Source organism: Mus musculus, chromosome 2, assembly GCF_000001635.26.
Source record: "Mus musculus strain C57BL/6J chromosome 2, GRCm38.p6 C57BL/6J".
NCBI lineage: Eukaryota > Metazoa > Chordata > Mammalia > Rodentia > Muridae > Mus > Mus musculus.
Window position 1 is genome coordinate 30712538 of NC_000068.7, and position 23449 is coordinate 30735986.

General features: G+C 51.9%; 2 long non-coding RNA genes and 1 other non-coding gene across 3 annotated transcripts; 1 reads left to right on the plus strand and 2 right to left on the minus strand.

The window, feature by feature from the left end:
* Positions 1 to 609: 609 nt before the first annotated feature.
* Positions 610 to 8650, minus strand: Gm14488. The gene is made up of 4 exons (XR_866106.3): positions 7436 to 8650; positions 7169 to 7333; positions 1831 to 1864; positions 610 to 877 (listed from the first exon to the last, which is right to left on the minus strand). It is a non-coding gene; the product is annotated as a predicted gene 14488 (long non-coding RNA).
* A 22-nt stretch (positions 8651 to 8672) lies between these two features.
* Mir3089 (microRNA 3089) lies at positions 8673 to 8756 on the plus strand. The gene has a single exon (NR_037272.1). It is a non-coding gene; the product is annotated as a microRNA 3089 (primary transcript).
* Positions 8757 to 9025: 269 nt separating this feature from the next.
* Gm39782 lies at positions 9026 to 11246 on the minus strand. Its single transcript, XR_866107.2, has 3 exons — positions 11086 to 11246; positions 10518 to 10569; positions 9026 to 10176 (listed from the first exon to the last, which is right to left on the minus strand). It is a non-coding gene; the product is annotated as a predicted gene, 39782 (long non-coding RNA).
* Between the last annotated feature and the right edge of the window lie 12203 nt (positions 11247 to 23449).

Consider the following 23449-nt stretch of genomic DNA (forward strand, 5'->3'; position numbering starts at 1 on the left):
AAGAGGGAGAAGGAAAGAGACAGAGAAAGAAGCAGAGAGAAAAAGGGTGTGTGTGCGTGTGTAAATTTAGTTGAGGTGGGAGCATTTTTAATTCCAGCTCTCTGGGGGCAAGAGGATAGTTGTGTGTTCAAGGCCTGCCAGGGCTGCACAGTGAGTCTCTGTCTCAAAACAAAAACAAACAAAACAGTCAAAATCTAGAGAATAAGTGCCTTAGCCTCAACTGATACATCTACAGCACGACTCCTACAATCTAACACTCAGGGGAAACTGAGGAAGAGCAGAGAGATTGTAAGGGCCAGAGAGCAGGGCCTCTACTGGGGGATTGTGTTTTCTATGAATGAATGACAAGGAAGCTGAACCCATGAAATCTCAACAGTATGCTCACCTAAACAAGACCTTCATGATGACGCCATCATCTGACAGACCAGCACACTAGGAGGCGGGGTCTCACGAGGTCCCACCCCGACAAGGGAGCCACAGACAACCAGTGGCTGCTGAGAAAGGGGAGATTCTCCAAGGGTGAGCCTGCAGATAGCTTATCCAACCCCAGGAGGTCAGAAGTCAGCCGGTTGTGTGGGTTTCAATAATAACTAAAGAAGAGGCCATTAATTTCAGAGTAAAAAAGAAAAAAATTGTAGACTTATGAGCTGATTGTGCAAGCTGGGTAAACAGAGGCTGGAAGGAGAAAGGGACCTGGAACCTGGCCAGCTGTTAAGGGATGACTGCAGTTGGGAGCACTACCGATGACAGGTCTGGGTTCAAGTCATGGCCTCTGCTCCTGCCAGAGGTTCCAACCTAGAAGACTTGCTCGGGAAGACCACGCAGAGAGTGTTCCAGAACCTCCAGTTGGCAGGTTCTCGGGCTGTTTGGCTTTGTCCTGTTGGGACCCAACATACAGAGGGAAAACTAGATTAAAACTAGGCTGTCCTTCTCAGAGGCGGGTGGGGTGGGGTGGGGGTGGGGGGCAGCTGCTGTTCCTCACCTCTGCCTAACATCCTTCCCTGAAGCAGCAAAGCCCCTCACCTGGGCAGTGGCTGGGGCTCCCTGCCCACACTGTGGAAGCTAGTGGACCTTGTAGGCAGCTGCCCCTGACCTCCCCTCCTCTCCGTCTCCCCTCCTCTGCTCCTCCCCTCCCTGCCTCAGCCTTGCTGGAGCTCTTTCAAGTCCTCCGTGCTCCTTTGCCTGGACTCCTCCAGCCTCCAGGCCTTTGCACATGTGCGGGTGTGGTTTTCACTTCTGGAACACTCCTAACCTCACCCTGCTTTTCCAGTTAACTCTTCCAACTCCATCTCTCCTTAGCTCTTCCCTTCATGTGTATCACAGTTAGCATCACCCCACAAACACATAATTCACACATACCACACACACATACACACACACATACCACACACACACACACACAACACACATACCACACACACACACAACACAACACACACACACTCCATCCACATGGCACAGAAGGAGACTCACTTCCCCTCCATCACACAGCCCATTCTGCACACCACAGACCCCAGACACTGGCTCTCAAGTCAGTCAGGCCTCCCATGGCCTCCAGCCTTGTCCCCTGGTGGATCTCCTCTGAGGGCAGAAACCCTGATAGAGGCTTTTCTGGTTCAGAGACTGGCCTCTACTCCCTCAACCTCACAATTATCACTGTCCTGGCCCCATGCTCCATCCATCCAGGAACTATTCTTCCTGTAAACAACCTTTACCCACACTCAGTCACTCATCTGACCCCAACTGCAGCTTAAAGTTACAGCCCTAAGGTAATCTCTGTCTTGAGTCTCAACCTTTTCATCTGTAAAATGGGACAATACTGAAAATTACCTTGTAAAAACACAGCAATGTCATGGTGGGAATCCTGTATGGCCAAAAAAGGTGAGTGAGCTTATGAGAGATGTAGGTGTAACCAGCCCCTACAGACGAGCCACCCCTCCACCCCCACCTCCCACCCCCCAAGCCCCATTCCTTTGAGTACTAAGGCCTCCCTCTCCTTTGGATCAGCAGGAATCCAGCACTCAGATTCAGAACAGGGCACATCCTTTCACATGTAGAGCTGGGAGACACCAAGACTGTAGAAGAGTGGGAAGGTCCGCATCACCCCTCCCTCGCTTAGACCTGAACCATGCATGGAGGGTCTGCAGCAAGGATCCAGTTACCCTCAGTGTACCCAGAGTCAAGCAGAGACAGGAAACAAGGGAATGAGGGCAGTGTGAGGGAAGGCTGCTGGGATGTGACCCAGGAGCCCCCATGCTCATTAATGACCATGTCTGGGAGCGAGGAATGGTGGGTCCACGAGCAGAGTGTGTGCCCAGCACGTACAAAGTCCTGGGTTCTGTCCACGGCACCACATCACACCAGGCAGGCTGGCCTAGGTCTGCAGTTCCAGCTCTCAGGATATGGAGGCAGAAGGACCAGGAATCCAAGGTCATCCTTGGCTGCATAGCAAGTTTAAAGTTAGCCTGGGCTACATGAGATTCTGACTCAAAAAATGAAAACAAAAGAAAACGAAAGATTTGGGGAGTAAGAATCCCTTGAGCGTGTTAGGTATGGACCTGTGAAAATCTTGAAATTTTCTTTATCAGTTCCATTCCCTGTCTCAGTACGATGTGCATGCGTTTACCTGGGCAGGAAGCAGGGTGTTTCAGAGCAAACGCAAGGGGAGCAGGGGCAGGAGAGATGGCTCAGTGGTTCGCAGTTGCTGCTCTTCCAGAGGACCTGAGTTCAGTTCCCAGCACCAAAATCAGGCAGCTGACAACTGTCCACAACTCTAGCTCCAAGGGACCCTACACCTCTGGCCTCTGCCTGCATGTGCATACCTGTGTGCGCGCACACACACAAATGTGTTTAAAAACCACAGAGAACTTGGCATTTCCCCTCCTTCTTGTGAGCTCAGACAAGTCTCCATGCCCTGCTGAGGACCTGAGTGGTGTCCCAGTGCTGTTGAGAGGACCTTTAGGTGACAAATATAAATCTTATGGCATGGGAAACCAAGAACCCTGCTCCAATTCCTACCCACCTCACCCCAGAATAACTAGCCTCGGCGCCCCCCCAAACCTTTAGCTTTGTATCTCTGAACCTCAGGACCTGATAGCCAAGGCAAGTCCTGGATTTGGTAGGCTAACACCAACACAGGCGGGACCTGTGACAAAGTGAAAGCAGCTCAGGCTAGACCTGTGACAGAGTGATAGCTGCTCAGGCTAGACCTGAGACAGAAAGGCAGGACAGTTTGGTGGTCTGACCAGGTACTCAGGTCCAACTTCTCAGTTGGATTTGGGGAACTCGTCTGAGTGGAGATGACATTCTTCAACCACGTGGTTAACTTGACTGATAAGCTGAGAACACAGGCAGGTGGACCAAAGCCCTTGTGTCCATTCTGACATGACAGCCAAGTGCTGGCGTTGTCCTCACAACCCAGGAAGCACCCAGGGCTCAATGAGTTGTGACAGATGAAGAGCCTGGTGGACAGCGACCCTTTGAAGCCACACTGCTATGCTAAGGAGGTGGCAGGATCTGCACTTGGCCCACCCTGAAGCTGGGTGTTCTAACCACCAGGCTTCCCTGCCTTGTCTCCTTGGCAGTGAAGCAGGGTGCACTTCATAGAGAAGCCTGGGAGAATGATTGGAGGTAGGTGCTAGCTGCAGGTCAGGCCATCAGAGGAACTGTCTGAAGGTCACAAATCACAGCACCCCCAGCCCCATGTTAACTGGGAAGAATCTCAAATGATCACCCACCCTTCTGGCCAGTCCTATACAAAGCAAAGCTTCCACTAGAGAGGTTGAGACATTTGCCCAAAGACCCACAGCAAGATATTGCCCCCTCGGTCTGTAGCTAGAAGGAGGGAGGTGGACCACCTGGGTTCTGATCTGGGTCTGTGACTCGCCTTTTGTGTCAAAGAACCTTTGTGCGTAGTGTCCTTGTCCTGGAGAATGGAAACATGAGGTCCCTTTATAAAGGGGGCTGTGCGGGAGGCAGTGCTGATGAAGACTAGAGAGCCCAGGGGCCTGCTGAGATCCAGAGATCCCCTCCAGCACCCAGTGGTCCTCCATGATGCTGGGCATTCTGCTGAGACCCAGAGGAGCAGCTGCAAGCTTGGCTGCCGGGCAGCTTTCCTGCTGCACACTGGCCACGGGGGGAAGCTAGCTGGCCACCGGATACTCCGCAGATAACCAGCTCCTGCTGTGTGATTTCTGCTGGGCTGGGAGTGGGGGTGGGGATCAGGGACGCCCCACCCCCAGGAGGTGAGGGGCAGAAAACAGGACTCCAAGCCAAGCAAGTGGAGAGTGCAAAGACCCAGCGCAGAAAGGAACAGAATGTGCCCTACCTAATCAGAGCTGGGGCCAATGGCTGGAGCCCAGAGCCACAGGGGGATGAGACAAAAAGGTGGCATCCAGGGGAAGCTGGCCATCAGTGGGGCACGTTGTGGCAGGGAACTCAACATGGAAGCCAGTTCTGTTGCTGAAGGAAGCAGCAGCCTGGTCTGAGTTCCAGGAAGATTTGCATGGCTGGCTTTAGGGAGGGATACCAGGTGGGCAGGGAATGTGGGAGAGGAGCTCTGGGAGGGGGCAGAGAGGGGTAGGTGCGCACAGCACAGGCCGAAGCAGTGGGAACGGGAACTTTGGGAAGAGTCCGCAATGGCTTAGGGGTGGCGATCTAGCTAGAGTGGGTGTGGCCAGAAGCAAAGGGCAGAAGGAAATTCCAAGAGAGCAGCCCCTGGCTCCAGCGAAGACCACCCCAGCTGCACTTGCAGCCCAGGGCGCTTGGCAGGACCTCTCCACTTAAGACTGGTGGTTCAGAGACCAGCGTGGTCGGAGCCCCGGAGCTCGGGTCTCAGAGGCCCCGAGGGTTGTCTAAACTGCCTCGTGGGCACTCTCAGCACTCAGGTGACCAGCAGATGGCTGTCTGTAGGGGCGTGGCCCCAGCTGACTCTCAGCCTGCAGTGCCCACTCGGTCCTGAGTGTGCACAGCCCGCGGAGGACAAGCAGAGGTGGTAGATAGAGCTGAGGATCCTGGGAGGAAGCTAGCCACCGTGTGCTCCCTTCTGGGCACCAGAAAAACCCGGGAGCTAGAAATACAAACCCAGCCTTGGAGGCCTGTATCTTTCCTAAGGAAGGTGGATTTGTCAGGGTGGAGGGAAGGGATTTGATTTAGCTGCTTGCTAGCCTGATTTATAATTTGTAAACACTCAGGCAGGCCTGTGGGTCTCTGCATATTTCCAAAGTCCAGAGAAGCAGCCTTCTGGACCAGTAGCTGACTAACCCTTTGCTATGCTTCAGTCCTTCCCAGTAGTCCTTTCTTTGTGCTTGCCCCAGGGGTCCTCTGCCATTGGGGGTTCAGTCCCAGCTTATATTCCTGGAGACCACAAGGCTCTCCTCTGTCACTGGTCAACTACAGGGGGTTTGCTGGGGTCTGAGCAGCTGGGCACAATTCCACCTCTACTGCGGGAAGCAACACTTCCCTGAAGAGCAGAAGAAGCCTGTAAGAAAGGCAGCCCTGAGATGGCGGGGTAACCTTGAGCCGTTTGCTCTCCCGAAACCCCATCTTCCCAATGGTACCACTTGTGCTCACTCAGGCGCACCGTGGGACGCAGAGCCCACGTGTGCCCCGCATTTGTCAAGCACATGGCAGGGATTAGGAAGGGCGTGAGTTACATCATTCACTTCTTTTTACAGCTGAGAAAAACAAACCGAGGCTCAGCGAGGTGCAGCAGTCTGTCCAAGGTCACACAGCCCAGAACAGGACAGGGATGTCCCAGTTACACAGCACCCATGGGACTATGCGGCCGTAGGACTGCACCTCCTTCACCTATTCCCCGGTCCTCTCAACTCTCAGGCTCTGCAGGCTACGTGGGGGACACAGAGGTGGGTGGTGTGGGCAGAGCGCAGCTTGCTGGGAGGAACGGGTTAATGCGCTCCGCCGCATTGGGCCGGCCTCCAGGAGAGCCAGCCAATGGGCATGCTTGGTGATGAGGTAATGCCAGGACGCGCAGAGTGGGTGGGGCTTGAGTGGACCCCTCTGCTCCTTCTGACTTTCTGCTCTCCTTAGCAACCCCTCACCTTTGACCTTGATATCCCGGCTCTTCTTCCAACCTTGAGGGACTGGGATCATCAGCCCCCTGCAGCACTGAGCCTCACGCACTGCTGCAGATGTTCAGATGCATCCTAGCCTGAATAACACCCCCTGGACCTCAGTTTCCCTAGATGTAATTTCTTAATTGTCAAAGTCCCTCCCAGTGGGGTACCTGCATGGATCCCCAGAGCAGCAGGCAGCCTTGCCTTGCCTTTGACCTCTGCCCCGTCGCAATGGTTCCCAGAATCCGGGGCCAAGGAGTCACTAGGCCAGTCACACCCTTCACGTGGTCCCGACCCTTGGGTGCCTCTCCTGACTGATCCCACTGACCCCTTCCTCCTAAGCTAGGAACTAGCTAGCCACACAACAGCCGCAGCAGCAGCAGGCTCGCAGCGGTAGTTAGATGACAAAGTTCACCAAACCACTCGGCCTAGCAGAGCTGGGTTAGTTAAACGTCTACTACGGGCCCAGAGCTCCGGCTCCGTGTGGCCTGGTGCCCTACAACCCTCCTGTTGTCGCTATATGCTGAACGCCACCCGGGCACGAAGCAGTTAACGCCCTTGCAGCGAGCTGGCAGAGCCGGCTGCCCGGCTTATTAGTCAGCCGGCGGGGAGGGGGCGGAGGGAAGGAGGGAGGAGGGAGGGAGGGGTTCAGTGGAGAGCCGCAGAAAGCTATTCTCAGGGGCTCCCGTGTGTGGGGAGGGCGGCTCAGCGGGAACTGCCGCTTCCCAGAAAGTTGATTATTTTTAACCCAGGAAGAAGAAAGGAAGGAGGCCCAGGGAGGACTCAGAGAAGACGAGGAAAAGAGAGGAGAGGAGAGAAAAAGAGGAGAGGAGAGGCGAGAACAAGGAGAGGAGAGGAGAGAGAGGAGAGGAGAGGAGAGGAGAGGAGAGGAGAGGAGAGGAGAGGAGAGGAGAGGAGAGGAGAGGAGAGGAGAGGAGAGGAGAGGAGAGGGATAGATATTTGGAGGGAAAGGACAGGCAGGGCAGGGAGGAAGGAAGATGAGGCTTAGATATCCCACAGCAAGGGTTGGGGAACGCTCTGGGCCAATTCTGGAGGAGGAATAGATGTGGGGTACCCACCCCTGCTGGACCTACCATCCTCCTGTCCTTGTGGACTGGCCTAGTTGCATGGGGGCTTGAGGGAGGAACTGGGCACAAGGCAGTTCCAGCTCCTGGGAGTGCTCTCAGGTCAGTGGGCAGCACAATGGCACAGCCTTGTTCTGGCCTTCACGGTGACTCCTGGGAGTCTGCATGGAGGCCCTGGGAAAGAGGACAAAGAGGTTGCCTTGGTGCTTGGGCCGAGAGGGATTCACTTACGGGGGGGGGGGGGGGGGGGGTGTGGGCCCAAGTCACTTCTCCTACCTCTAGGTGGTGTCAGGCTGGGAAGGCACCTCAGAAGCAGGAGCTGGGTTCACAGAGTGAGACAAGCCAGAGACAGCTGGCCCACAGGGCTCGCAGGCGTGGCGAGCCATAAAAAATGCATTGGGTGCCCCCAAGAAGGCTGAAATATCAGGGACTTAGGCAGACTGGCTGTGTGTGTGATCTCAGCAGGGGTCAGAAGTGTCCTAGAGAAGGGTGCATGAGGATCTACTGGGATGACTAACTCAACTAATGCGAAGCCAGGGAAGACAGGACTGGCAGTCTTCAGGCCTCAGATCCAAGTGGTCTATCAATTCCTGCCTCTGGAAGGTTTGGCAGGCTTTTATGGAGCAGAGAGAACAGGTCTCCAAAGCTCCCAGAGGCTAGGAACTGGGGGCTGAACTCAAGCTTGGTTTGTGCCATGGTGGAAGACCAGCCTAGTGCAGATGCGGGAGGAATCAGAAAGCTGTCTGGGCTGGCTATGTGACAGGGAGGGCTGGTGCTGTTCAGGAGGCAGGGGACAACTCACAGGAGCAGGCTGGCAGCTTCGCATATTTGAGGGTCTGGTAGAGATGGCTCAGAGCGCCAGGTGAAAGGAAGACCCAGTGGGGAGGGCTGAGGGAGCTGCAGTGGCATTGCAGAATATGCTAGAATCCTGGTGGACCGGCTGATCCCGGTGGGTCTGCAGTATAGGCAGGGGAATCAGGTTTGTTATGGTAATGGTGCAGAGGGAGAGAGGAGGGTTCTGTTCCTATAATTGAGTACTGGGAGACACAGCAGACAAGACAGTGTGTGGCCAGCAGGGCTGAGCCTCGGGCAGGCCAGGCCGATGCCTGGAGCCTGGGAAGGTCCTGGGGACAGATCAAGAGGCCTCGGGTGTGATGTAAGGGCAGGTATGCATGTTTCTTGCTCTGAGGGCCTTGTCTCTAATTGAGAAGGATTGAGAGGGACCCAGCTACCCCTACCCAGTCACTCTGGAGCCCTGACCAGCTTCAGGCCTTTCCCCAGCAGTAGGTTGGGACTGCTCATTACCTCCACAGGATGTAGAAGGTGCCCACCCACCAAGTCACTCCCCACCCGGCCCCCAACCCCAACTGCTGGCAAGAGGAGAGCAGAGTTGAGCACACAGTAGGTCCTTTCCATGAGCCTAAGCTAGTGGGTAGAGTTAGAGCTACAGACTGGGCTGAGAGCAGAGCCCCTGCCCAGATGCCCTGGAACAGGGAGATAAGGGGAACAGCTGGTGGCTTGCAACTGAGTTCAGGGACAGCGTGTCTCAGTTTCTCTGTCTGAGCATCTGCTGATCCTGAGCTGTGTTTTTAGCTGCAGAAACCCAGGGCCTTGAGGCTCCACCCCTACACTCTGAGCACCACTGCTGCCAACGCCAAGGGGGTCTCGGGAATGGCAACTGAGAGGAGGGGGAAGGTTCTAGGACACATATGGAATCCAAAGTGCTCATCTTCCAGCTCTGAAGGGCCTGCCACGGCTAATAACAGTCTTCCAGCCAGGCAGTGATGGCACACACCTTTAATCCCAGCACTCAAGAGGCAGAGGCAGGAGGGTCTCTATGAGTTCAAGGTCAGCCTGGTTTACAGAGTTAGTTCCAAGACAGCCAGGGCTGCACAGAGAAACCCTGTCCTGGCGGGGGAGGGTGGGCTTCCCATCAAAGCTATGCTGGCCCTGCCCTCTCACCTCCTCCCAAGGGTGAGAAGAATAAGGCCCAGATCTAAAGGACAGACCTGAAGCCACCCCACGGCTGACTGTGTTCTCTGAGCCCCCACCCCTAACCCTATCTACAAAGTGCCTGGCTCCTTGGAAGCAGAGGAGGGTAGGTGTCAGGCTGTCATTCCGTGACCCAAGGCTCCCCATCAGTATGACAAGGGTGTAGGCTAGAGCCCTCTAAAGTGGACAAGACCCAGACTTCCCAGCATCCACTCTGAGAAGCCTAGCTCAGAAGAGTTGGCCAGGGCCCCAGAGCTGCACCTCCTGCTCTGTCCCCATCAGGCATCTCTGAGCTGTGAGGAGCTGTCCCCTCAACAGTGCCTGTGGAACACAAAGAGGGGGGGAGCCCAAGCAGAGAAAGAGCCGCGGGCTGCAGGCGGGCAGGCAGGCTCAGAGCGGCTCTGCTCCGCTTTCTTCTTCCTCCCTCTCTCTTTGTTAAGCTCCTTTTCAGCTGCACAGGCAGAGCCTGGGTGTTCCGAGCTGACAATAATTGCTGCGTCTAGACAGTGTCTGGTAGGAGGCCTCCTTCTCTGTGCCTGCCGGCCTCCCCGAGGCTCCCAGGCCTGGCCCACAGCCCCTGCCCGGCACCCTCAGAGGGTTCCCACACCCCTGCCTCTCTGTGGATGCCATGCCCACCCCCCACCCCCCAGTCTTTCTGCCTCCTAATTCAGTTGGGAGTACAGCTCTGTCCTCCTACCCTTGGGTCCAAAGGCACCCCAGTCTGTTCTATTTTGTGGCCTAAAGTTCAGAAACAAGACACTGTCCAAGAAGCACTGGTAATGCCAGAGGCCTCTGAAGGAGCCAGAGCTCAGCGTAAGGCAGGTGGCTGTGCTGCATAGGCCAGGGAAGCTGCCTTGCTGGGTGAGCTAAGCCTGGACCCTCAGGGTTCAATTCTAAAATTTGATCTAGGTTCTTCTAGAGTTTTCCAACCCAAAGCCCAACAAAAAGACACAGGAATCAGTGTAAGGAAGACCAAGCATTTCCCAGACCACTTTAGGCTGATGGGGATCCGTGTTTTCAGGAGGCTGGGGAAGGAGAACAAGAAACAAACATTAGGAGTTCTGAGATCTGTGCTCAACTCAGCCCTGAAGCTCTGGAAAATTCCCCAGAGTCTCCTAGAGGGTGTTGGGGCAGGCACTCAGGGTGCCACAGACAGCAACAATAACAACCAGAATCTGCTCAGCCCTGGCCCGCTCTGAGCGCAGAGCAGAGCCGACTCTGCTTGCATCTTAATGTGCTTAACCCCCTCTAGGAGAGGGCCCTGGGAGACAAGGGGAGCTGGAAAAATCCAAACGAGCCTCTGATTAAGACCTTTTTTTGTTTTTATTTTTATTTTGTCTTTTGTGAGTGAGGGGGTGGTACGTACCTGTTCGTGTGGGGGTTTGCATGTAGGAGGGTCCGTGTGCACAGATGCAAGCCTGTGGAAGCCAGAGACAGAGGTCAGAGTCTTCCTCTATCACGCTCAGCGTGTGTTTGAGAAAGGGCCTCTCATTCAACCCAGAGCTCACTAATTCAGCTAGGCTGGCCAGCAAGCTCCCGGGATCTGCTTGTCTGCCTCCCCAGCCCCAGGGGTAATAGATACCACTGCAGCTGGCTTTTAAGTGGGTGTTGGGAATCAAACTCAGATCTTCATCCTTTCATGGCCGGCACAACTGAGCCATCATCGCCCCACCCCCTTTTTAGCCAATGCCATTTTATAGGTCAGGAAATAGAGCAGAGAGGAGCTTGCTCACAGTCACGCAGACAGAAGTAGAGAAGCCAAGATCTGAAACCCCAGACACTGGCGTCAGGAGCCCAGTAATGACTCATAAACAGAGTGAGACAGCTCCAGCAAGAGAGCTGCGAGTTTGAAGCCAGCCTAGGCTACCTAGTGAGACTGCATCTCAGGAAAGCAAGGGCTGAGGAGTTGTTTCTCTCAGTGGCAGAATGCTTACCTAGAGCACACAAGACCTGGTATTCATCCCCAACTCTGTACATAAGGAGCACCGATCAAGCTTGGCATGCTGACCCACACCGGGCAGGCATCCCCGCCTCGGGAGGCAGAGGCACGCAGAGCAGGAGTTCCAGGCCATCCAGGGCTACATAGTGAGGTCCTGGCTCAAAACAAAGCAAAACAAAAAGTCCTAGGTCAGCCTGCTTAAAACAAACAAACAAACAAACAAACAAACTCACGTGCAAAAATAAAATATATGAAATTAAAGTTGACTCACAATAGAAACATTGAAACTGTCCTACCCACCAGGGCTGAGCCCAATGGCCCAGGCTGAAGGGTACTGGCGAATGCCTGGCTTCACCTCATTCCATGTGTCTGTTGACAAGAGCCAGTGTGTTGTGTGTAACAGAACCTCAGGCCGGAAAGGCCTAGCAAGCCCACCCTCGGGGTGTGTCTGTGTGTGTGTGTATGTGTGTGTGTGTCTGTCTGTGTGTGTGTGTGTGTGCACGTGTGTGTCTGTGTATGTATGTATATGTGTGTGCATGTGTGTGTCTATGTGTCTGTATGTGTGTGTATGTATATGTGTGTGCATGTGTGTGTCTATGTGTCTGTATGTATGTGTGTGTATGTATGTGTGTCTATGTGTCTGTATGTATATGTGTGTGCATGTGTGTGTCTGTCTGTCTGTCTGTGTGTGTGTCTGTATGTATATGTGTGTCTGTGTGTGTATGTGTGTCTGCATCTGTGTATGTGTTGTTTACAGACAGGATGCCATTTCTTTCCTCCTCCTCTGGACTGTCCCCAATATATCCCATTAACCCACACTGAGAAAACCAGAGTGAAATGTCTCTTAAGACAATGGCCTGGAGGAAACTGCCAAGTGGGACAGCTCCAGTCAAGGGCATGGGTGTTGTCATGTGAGGGACAAGAAACCTCTGGGAACCAAGGACAGGCCCTAGAACCAAGGCTTACCTGAAGGAGTGTGAATCTACCTGGCCTCCTTTAGCATGAAGAAGCAGCACTCTGGGCAGAGAGGCCCTTGGCTGAGCCCAGAGTGGCAAGAGTGCCATGCATAAGGCTATGGTGACTGTGAGAATGGACATTTGACTGGCTGGCTGGACAGGGCAGCTCTGTGGGTTGCAGCAAGTTAGAGGCTCCTGGTCTCTACCATTGGGCCTCCTGTGGGTTGTGTTCCTCCAGGTTCCAGACACTGGCTTAGGTGGAGCCTCTGCAGATCAGAGGAGCAAGCAGGAGGCTAGAAGGCCAGGAGGCTCAAGAGGGGCTGTGGTTTTCTTTCTTCAGCCAACCCCCAATCCCTGTCTCAATCCTCTGATTTGGGGACTTGCTTCTTGGCCAAAGGCCTCCTGTAGCTTCCCACTCCAGCTCCAGGTGAGTACCACGTGCTGCCTGCCCTTCCATCCTTCTGCCTCCCGCTCCCCCCCCCCCCCCCGCAGCCCCAGCCCGGGTCCAGCATCCCCTGTGCCCCCTCTGTGACCAACATGGGCAGGAACATCCAGGAGCGCCTTCTCACCCTCTAGGCCTGCGTTAGAGGGTTAGAGGATGGAGAGGGTACGGGTACGGAGGGAAGGGAAGAAAGGAGGGGCAGGAGCGAGAGAAGGATGGATGAGAGGGCCACTTCCCACCACATTAGCCACAACCAGTGTACAATCTGACATAGAGAAATTCTGCCCCAGGCACGGCGCACTCTCGGCCTCTTTGACCTGGCCAGAGATGGCACTCCTGATTGCTGCAGGGCTCTGCTCCAAGGCCTCCTTGGAAGCTATGGCTGCCGGTGTCCTCTGTACCCTGACCTCATCATCTGAGAACTGTTTAACCCATTATTCACTCTCCCTGGGATGCCTTCCCAGCCTCTCCAGGCAGGGCTCATAATTTCAGATGAGTTCAAAGTTCTTTGTCAACCTGAGGGGACAGAGAGACGGCTGCAGAAGCGCCCGCTGCTGCAGGTTGTCACTGTAGCCGCAGAGACCCTTGGCGCTCTTGTTCTTGGTTGTCCGATCTGAGAAATGGGCATCCTGAGGGCCTAGCCGCCACTTAGAAAGCTTGGCTGGGTCCCTTCAGGAGAGACAAAGAGCGCTGCAAGCCCCGGGAGCCGCGCCCCTGCTGGAGAGCACAGCCCGCAGCCCGCCAGCCCGCTCAGCCAGCAGGCCATACATAATTCATTGCCAAATGGAGCCGCGGGCGCTCGCGCCCGGCCTCTCTACGCCTGGCACTTCGCTGACTGCTCCTCGCACGTCGCCTCGTTGCATCTTCATGGATGCTGGGTGTGAGCCTCCCCCACTCACCCAGGGCGACCCCGGGGCTCCCACGCAGACCCTCCGCAGAAACCACACTTCCTCACACTGACCAGGCAGGGCTCTCCAGGCAGTGCCCCGCCCTTCACCGCTTCTCTGCTGAGGAAATAGACAAGGCTGAGGATGGGAAGGATGGAGGAATGACGGAAACCCCCGCCCCAGACAGATCCTAGCGGATGGAGAACCGGAGGCACCTGACACCAGCTGCCTCTGCCACCTCCCTATTCATCACTCTTGTCTCCTTGAAGTTATCCTCTGGCCCTGGCCACTCGGGCCTGGCGTTGGATGGGCCACGTACTAGGGTGGGTCTCATCAGGCACATCAGCAGTGGTTGGAAACACAGTGTGTCTGAGGGGCTCAGCAGAGTTTGTAGACTGGAGGGAAGGTTCAGGGTCACCAAGGGACCCTCTGGCTGTCTAGGAGTGATGGCGTACTAGGGAAGTGTTGTAGCCATAAAGACTAGCAAGAAGGATCCTTAGAGTGATGAGAACGTTCTAGACCTTGCCTGGGATGAAGAGCAGAAGTCTGCACAGATCGGGGCCAGCAAGATGGAGCAGCCAATAAATGAAGGTGCTCCTGGTCAAGCCGGATCGCCTGAGATGGATTCCTGAGGTGAACAAGGTAGAAGGAGAGAGCCAGCCTCACAAAACTCTCTTCTGTTCCACACCCATGCATATACATATGAATGATAGATAAATGTGACATGTAGATATAACACAGAACACAGCATGTCACACAGGAGACCTGAGGCCAGTCAGTGGGCTGTCCATACCCACTCCCTGGGGCCCACCCCCAGTCTCTCTCTGTATTATGTTTCTACTTTGTTTTTGTGTTTTGAGCCCAGGCTGTCATTGAATTCACCCAACATGTGAGGAGGACCTTCAACCTCTGATCCCCCTGCCTCCACCTCCCAGGTGCAAGGATGACTGGTTAGAGGCTCCAGCCACCCCTGGCTTTTGTATCCTTTCTTACAACTACAGTGGTCTCAACAGAAGTGTCAACTAAAGCACACACATGTGCCATGCCAGCGCTCTGGTGTTCAGAGGAGGCCCTGGAGGGACCGTGAAGGTTGTTTGTCATCTTCTGCCTGGAGCTGACCCACTAATGGGGCCCCAAGTTCAGGAAAGCAGGGGTAAGAAGAAAGAACACTGGCACCTATACCTTCTACGGTCCCTGTTCCCTCTCCTACTTGGTTCCCAGGTTGGAAACACTAAATAATAAACAAACAAACAAACAAACAAACAAACAACTAAATAAACGTGAGTAAGCTGATTTCTGCCTGGAATCTTCGTGCTTGTTGCCAGCCAAGGGTGCGCCACTCCCTAATCTTTGGCTAAAGAACCCTGGAAAAGCCAGGTATGATAGTACATGATTTTAATGCCAATGTTTGTTCAGGAGGCAGAGGCAGGCAGATCTCTGTGAATTTGAGGTCAGCCTGGTCTATAAAGTGTGTTCAAGCCAGGGCTGCATAGTGAGTCCATGTCTCAAAGAAAGCAAACTCTGGAGTCCAGTCCACCTCTGGCCTCCCCCACCCACCCCCATCTTCCAATCAACACAAGTGCTGGTTTATATAAGATGAAGTCAGTAAGTCATTCAACAAACATCCATGGTACACTGCCCTGAACTTAGATTCTGGAGTAGGAGTGTTGCAGGGGTGAGGAGAAAAAAAAAAGAGCTGTTCTCTTCTTCACAGAACTCACACTCTAGGAGGGAAGACTCTGTCATGGATTTAAAGTGTGGCTACGAGATTCTGCTCTGTGGTCAAGGGCCCTGGCTGCTTGCAGATTACCTGAGTTAGAATCCAGCATCCACGCTGGGTGGCTCAGAACTGCCTCTATCTACAGATCCCGGGCATTCAACACCCTTTTCTGGTCTCTACTGGTACCTGCGTTCACGTGCACATACCCACACACAGACACACAGACACACATATCCATGTAATTTTTAAGAATTAAAAATCTTTTAAAATGTGGCTGAGATTATATACAAAGAAAGAGAGCCACGCTCAGCCAGATGAGGTGTCTCTAGCTGGAGTCGGGGACTTCCTTGCTAATCTTGGCTGCCAACCTGTCTAGAATTAACTAACCCAAACTACTAGGCACTCCTGAGAGGGGTTTTCGAAATCCGATTGTTTGAAGCAGGAAGATCACCTTAAATCTAGGCCACACGTTCTGGTGGCAGCCACATAAAAGGGCACGGAAGAGGAAACTTTGCTTTTTGCCTTCCTGTGTTCACTCTTGCTGACAAGCTCATCTATCCTGTTGCTGCAACCAAGACCAGCAGCTCTCCAGGGCTCCAGCACCAGACTGGGACTTCAGAGAGACATCCAGTCTTTGTGGCTTCTACTTGAGTTCCTGTCTCAGGTTCTGCCTTGAGTTCCTGCCCTGACTTCCCTCCGTGGTGAGCTATAAACCATAAGAAGAAGTGAACCTTTCCATCCCCGAGGTTCTTTGGATGATGGTGTTTGTCTGGTTTTTTGTTTTTTGTTTTCCGAGACAGGGTTTCTCTATGTAGCCCTGGCTGTCCTGGCACTCACTTTGTAGACCAGGCTGACCTCAAACTCAGAAATCCTCCTGCCTCTGCCTCCCCGAGTGCTGGGATTAAAGGCGTGTGCCACCACGCCCGGCTGATGGTGTTTGTCTTAGGGTCACAACTGCTATGGTGAAACACCATGACCAAAACCAACTCAGGGAGAAAAGGGTTTATCTGGCTTCCTTATCCTGAATCACACTGTCCAGTGAGAGAAGCCAAGGCAGGATCCCGGAGGCAGAAACTGATGCAGAAGCTATGGAGGGATGGTGCTTAGTGATTTGATCCTCATGGCTTACTTAGACTGCTTTCTTATAGAATACAGCACCTTCAGCCCAGAGGTGACCCCACCTACAACAGCCTGGGATCTCCCTATAAATCACTGATTAAGAAAGTGACCTACAGCTGGGCGTGGTGGCACACACCTTTAATCCCAGCACTCGGGAGGCAGAGCCAGGCGGATTTCTGAGTTCGAGGCCAGCCTGGTCTACAGAGTGAGTTCCAGGACAGCCAGGGCTACACAGAGAAACCCTGTCTCAAAAAAACCAAAAAAAAAAAAAAAAAAAAAAAAAAAAGTAACTTACAGGCAAACCTACAGGCTTACCTACAGCCCAATCTTGTGGAAACTTTGCTCAATTGAGGAACCCACTTCTTAGATGACTCTAGTTTGTGACAGGTTGACACAAAATTAGTCAGGACAGTGTTTATCACAGCAATAAAAAGCAAACTAGGACAAAGACTCACGTGGAAATGCCAGCTGCAGATATGTACGTTTGTAGTCAGTGCTGGGAAGGCAGAGGCAGGCAGATCCTGGGACTCTCACTGGGGAGGCAGAGGCAGGCAGATCCTGGGACTCTCACTGGCAGCCAGGCAGCCTTAGTGGTGTAGTCTCAGCTTGGGAGGGACCCCGCCCCAAAGAGATGAACAGTACTGCTGAGGAGGACACCTACGGTCCTGTGGCCTCCACATGCAGGTGGGCATACACCTGTGCATACACGTGTGTACACACAGACACAGACACACAAAGAAATGATAATGGCTTACAACCCATTTGTAGAAATGAGTTGTAGAAAAATGGCAGGGAGGGGAGTGACTTTGAATACACTGTCACTGCCTTCAGACACACCAGGAGAGGGTGTCAGATCCCATTACAAATGGTTGTGAGCCACCATGTGGTTGCTGGGAATTGAGCTCAGGACCTCTGGAAGAGCAATCAGTGCTCTTAAACGCTGAGCCATCTGTCCATCCCGGGGGTAGGGGGTGAGGGGACTTTGATTTTTACAATAGAATATCTGAATTGTCAGCAAACACAGAAAAGGTGCCAGATTCCTGACCTGGCAGGATGTCTTCATTTGGGCTACTGCAATGGGTCACCTTCATCTCCATCATTAACAGTTAGTTGAGTTTATCGGTAGAAGTTCTAGACTGGGTTGTCCACCGATCCTGCATCAGGGCGGGCCAGCAATCTCTGCTCCCAAGATGACACCTCCTCAGTGTCCCATGGTGAATGGAGGTGGGAGATTAGCTCAGGGCCATTTTCCTGATTTCATAGACCATCAAGACCAAGTGTCACTTAGAACCGTGGCCTCCTCAGGGATGACAGATGCAAGCTCTCTCTGCCTAGCCGCTGTAGAATACTGCCTCCCTACCCCACAACCTGCCAATCAAAATCTAAGTGCTCTGGCTTGGTGCAGGGAACTATCCTCCTGGGATGAGAAAGGACTGGCCTTTCAGGCCACAGGGCGTGAGTGTCCCTAGGACAAGATGTGTAACTTGCAACCTGGAGCCTCGAAGAGGACAGAGTCCAGGAAGAAGCTCGCAACAAAACAGGGGCAGCGTGAGGAGCCACTCCCACTACAGCTAAGCTCCTAAGACCTCGGCAGCAGACATGGACTATGGCTTGTGAATACATCTGTATGCACCTTGGGCATGCTCTGCCACTTCTGAAAAGTAGACGTCTGATACCCACACAGCTGCTCAGCACAGGCAGCCATTGATTCTAACAAAGGTGGTAGGTTGAGTGCTAAGTTCTGGGTTGGATATTGTGTTTCAACAGGCATCATCAAGGAAAATAACACTGGTGTTAGGTTGAGTTTAGAGTGTTCCTTTAGAAAACACCCAGTGTCGCCCAGGACTTGTCTTGGAGGTTGTTTAACTCTCCCAGTTGCAGACCTAAAGCTCTGACATGGCTCCCTCTGAATCCACTCTGATGATCTCTGCCTTTAAATGGAGTACCTTGTCCATTTATGTATAATGTAGTGTTCTTATTGCTATGGGGTGGTCTAAGCCACCTTGTCCTCTATTACCTCATTGCTCCTGTCTCCCTCAGATGTCAGAAGAGGACATTGGATCCTCTGTAATTGGAGTTACAGATGGTTGTGAGCCACCATGTGGGTCCTGGAATTGAACCCAGGTCTCTGTAAAAATAGTTAATGCTCTTAATTGCTGCGCCATATCCAGCCCTCTTTCATTAGCTGACCCGAAAGTCTCAATGGCTTCATGACCATGTAGGAACTTTACAATAGTACTCCACAGCCTCGTGCTGGAAACTGTGGCCACAAACTCTTGTGTAATCCTTCTTCCTTGTTTAAAACTATTGGTTAAGCTGGGCAGCAGTGGCGCACACCTTTAACCCCAGTACTTGAGAGGCAGAGGCAGGTGGATTTCTGAGTTCGAGGCCAGCCTGGCCTACAGAGTGAGTTCCAGGACAGCCAGGGCTATACAGAGAAACCCTGTCTTGAAAAACGAAAAGAAAAGAAGAGAAGAGAAGAGAAGAGAAGAGAAGAGAAGAGAAGAGAAGAGAAGAGAAGAGAAGAGAAAAACAACCAACCAACTATTGGTTAAATAAAATTGGCTACAGCCAATTACTGGAGGGATTAGAGGTGAGTGGGTTGGGAGCTAGCTGGTGGGAGGAGGTAGTGCTGATCTTCACGGGGCCCAAGGAGGGGAAAAGAGGAGGAGGAAGCCGCCCTGAGGGGAGAGGAACCATGGCCACGAGAAACAGCAAGTGTCTGGGGCCCACCACTGGAGGTGTAGCTAGGCCAGCAGTTAGGAGAGTAGATTAGGGGTTACGCCTCAGTAATTGTCAAAACCAAATAAATTCGCCATAGTCTGAGTCTCATTTATTTGTAAGCTAGTCAGAGATAAGCTTAAATTGATTGTACTATAATACACTGTGGTTTGGTTTTCCCCCAATAATTATTTATTTTTATTTTTATTTTATGTGCATTGGTGTTCGGCCTGCACATATGTACATGTAAGGCTGTCAGATCTCCTAGAACTGGAAGCTGCCCTGTGTGTGCTGGGAATTGAACCTGGGTCCTTTGATAGAGCAGCCAGTACTCTTAACAGCGGAGCCGTCTCTCTAGCTTCCCACACACTATGTATTTATGAGTCCAACTAAGAATTACTACGACCACCATTGCACAGAGTGGCACAGAGTGGTACACATGCACCCTGGTGCTTGTGTAGAGCCAGGAGTTCACTCTCTCCTTCCACCATGCAGGCCCCAGGGATTAATCTCATGTCACCAGACCTAATCTGCTGAGCCACCTCCAGGATTTTACTTCTCTATTCTGAAAGATATCATCACACCCACCAAACTGACAGTGCTTTCCTACAGCGCCTGGAGATGTTCTTCCATTGTCTTCCGGCTCTCATTGCTATCATATGGAATCTGCCGTCTATTTAGCTGTCCTTGATTTTATACCAGACAGACAGACAGACAGACACACACTCACACACACTCACACGGTTTTACTATATAGCTCAGGCTGGCCTAAACACCTGAACTCACTAGGTAGACTAGGCTGATCTTGAATTCCCAGAGATTCAACTGACTCTGCCCAGGATTAAAGGTGTGCATCACCATATCTGTCCTTAATTATCTTTTTATGTATGTGAGTACACTGTAGCTGTCTTCAGACACACCAGAAGAGGGCATCAGATCCCATTACAGATGGTTGTGAGCCACCATGTGCTTGCTGGGAATTGAACTCAGGACCTCTGGAAGAGCAGTCGGTGCTCTTAACCACTGAACCATCTCTCCAGTCCTTGATTATCTTTTAAATTTGTCTCCAGTAGCCTAGCGGGCAATAATTTGGCAAAATATTCATACACATAAAATAAATATGTCAAAATGTAAGTTAATTTACTTTTTATTCTTATTTTAAATGTGTGCTTACTGGAGTTTTGCCTGCATGTATGTCTGTGCACCATGTATATGCTAGTATTACCCAGAGCAGCTAGAAGAGAGTGTCAGATTCCCTGGAACTGGAGTCACAGTTGTGAGCCACCATGTGATTGCTGGGAATGGAATTGAACTCAGATCCCCTGAAAGAGCAGCCAGTGCTCTTAACCACTGAGACATCTCTCAAGCCCTTAAAACATGTTTTGTTTTGGGTTTTTGTTTGTTTGTTTTTTGGTTTTTCGAGACAGGGTTTTCTCTGTGTAGCCCTGGCTGTCCTGGAACTCACTTTGTAGACCAGGCTGGCCTCCAACTCTGAAATTCGCCTGCCTCTGCCTTCCGAGTGCTGGGATTAAAGGCGTGCACCACCACACCCGGCTAAAACATGTTTTTAACAGGTCAGGGCTATGTATAGAGACCCTGTCTCAACACCTCCCAACACACACAAAGATTTAAAAAAAAATTTTTTTTTGGAAATTTGGCCCCAGAACCTGTGTCCTAAGAGTGTTCTGAGTCCTAACTCTGCCCTCCACACACCCAGATGCCATCTCTTTTCTTCTTGGCATCTGGTCACAAGAACCTAACATGATTCTTTTTTAACTCATCCTTTGGGGTTCACTGAACTCCCCCAATGATAATTTTTTTTCAAACTTGCAATATTTTCTGCCAATTCCTTAAAACATCGTTTTTCGGGCTGGTGAGATGGCTTAGTGGGTAAGGGCACCCGACTGCTCTTCTGAAGGTCCTGAGTTCAAATCCCAGCAACCACATGGTGGCTCACAGCCATCCGTAATGAGATCTGACTCCCTCTTCTGGAGTGTCTGAAGACAGCTACAACTCACATATAATAAATAAATTAAAAAAAAAAAAAAACATCGTTTTTCTTCCTGGTTTCCTTCTTTTCTCCTCTGAGGCTCGGTCGGATTGCTGGTCTGGGGGCATCTGGAGCCCAGGGTCATACTTTGTTTCCCTTTGTTATACAAGCTTCATTGCAGACAACCGGACCTGCTTTAAATTCTGATCTCTCTTTTAAAGGAAACATTTATTCCCCACGTGTGTGTGTGTGTGTGTGTGTGTGTGTGTGTGGTGTGCACGTGCACACCATCACCCACAGTCTGTGTGAAGGAGAGTCCCCAGAGCCTACACACACAGGTCCATGTATATGCGGCGTACCACAGTGCACATGTGGAGGTCCACACCCCTCCCCCACACCTTACTTTACATTCTCTCTGAAGATGAGCTGAGCCCCTAACCCTTACCCCACTAGCTGGGAATGTGACAGGTCATTCTGTCCTGGAGCAAGGGAGATGCTCTACAGCCTGTGCCCTCATAGGAGGAGATGGAGACAGGAAGGACAGCGGCTAAAGGAGGAGCAACGGCCAACAGCTGCAGCTGTCCTGAGAAGCTAGGAGATGGAGCAAGCAGTCTGCCCAGAGCCTCTGAAGGAGCTCACCTGCCCCCGCCCTGGGTGCAGACCCAGCTTCCGGCGCAGCTGTCACTCAAACTGTGGCATTCGGTTCTAGGGGCACTGGGAGATTAAAGTCCTTCTGGATTGCCCTTTGCTGCTTTCCATTGTCTTTAAAACAAACAAACAAAAAAAAAAAAAAACTTTATTGTAAGGCCAGGTGTGGTGGCTCATACCTTTAAACCCAGCAGATTAGAGGCAGATAGAGACAGGTGGATCTCTGAGTTCGAAGCCTGCCTGGTCTACAGCCTGGTTCAGGACAGCTAGAGCTGCACAGAAAAACTCTGTCTCATAAAACCAAAACAACAACAACACAGTACTTTATTGTTTCATTACTTTTTTTTTTTTTTTTTTTTTTTTTTTGGTTTTTCGAGACAGGGTTTCTCTGTAGCCCTGGCTGTCCTGGAACTCTCCCTGGCTGTTTTATTACTTTTACTTATGTGTAGATGTGCGAGCATATGCACACGCACGCCCACTTGCAAACACCTGATTAGGCCAGAGGAGAAAGCGTGGTCCCCTGGAGCTGGAATCACAGCAGCGTGAAGGCAAATTTGTCTATCCACTGAGTTAACTTGAGTTCAATGTTTTTGGATTCTGTTTGAGCCTCAACTCAGACACCAGCGGGCCTTCACCTTCCTGAGCCTGCCTGGCTTAGTGTAGCACGCAGTTTGTCAGCCTTCTCTTGAGATGAAGTGCCTGACAAACTGAAGGAGGAAAGATTTATTCTGGCTCACCGGCTCAGAGGTGTCCGGCTCTGTTGATTCTGTCTGTGGGTGTGCCAGTCACTGTGCACTGTGGTAACCTATTCACATTGCGCAAAGGTGTGTCTGTAGTTTCTTTTCTTTTTCTTTCTTTTTTTTTCTTTTCTCTACTTTTTTTGTTTTTTTTTTTTGATTTTTGGTTTTTGGTTTTTTGAGACAGGGTTTCTCTGTGTAGCCCGGGCTGTCCTGGAACTCACTATGTAGACCAGGCTGGCCTCCAACTCAGAAATCCACCTGCCTCTGCCTCCCAAGTGCTGGGATTAAAGGCGTGCGCCACCACTGCCCGGCATCTCTCTGTACTGGCAGAGCACTGAACGCTGGCAGGGTTCTGGTATTGCCATTCTATTTTTTTTTTTTTTTTTTTTTTTTTTTTTGGAAGACAGGGTTCCTCTGTATAGCCCTGGCTGTCCTGGAACTCACTATGTAGGCCAGGCTGGCCTCCAACTCAGAAATCCACCCGCCTCTGCCTCCTGAGTGCTGGGATTAAAGGCGTGAGCCACCATGCCTAACTATCTTTGGGTTTTCTATTTTGCAAATTACCAGTCCTTTCTGATTGGTTGTACTAAAGATCTGACGGCCAATAGACCAGCAGGAAGTAGAGGACAGAACTTCAGGGCAGGGTCAGAGATAGGAGAAGAAGCAGAAGCCAGAGATTCAGAGATCAGCCAGGAAGGAAATAGAAGGACCATAGAGGAGCGCATAAAGGCATAAGAGCTAGCCATGTCATAGGTGAGTTAGGTAGGTTACATTTAGAGTAGGCAGGAGACTGCCCAAGCAAAGGCCTACGCTGTAAAGTTTATTAAGACTCTGTGTCATTATTTATACTGCCATCAGGTCCGAGAAAGTCCCACTATCATAGGGTCAGGAGCACGTGGCAGAGCTGTGAACGCCACAGAGATGGTCTGTACTTGACTGTATTTAGGATCTCCTAAGAGACACACTTCTGGGCATTTGCCAGGGCATTTCCAAACCCATCCTAAGTGTGGGCAGCCCATGTCTGAGGTCCCAGATTGATAAAAAAAAAAAAAAAAAAAGAGAGTGAGCCAAGCACCAGCATCTATCTCTCTCTGCCTTCTGATAGTGGATGCAGTAACTCACTGCCTCACATACCT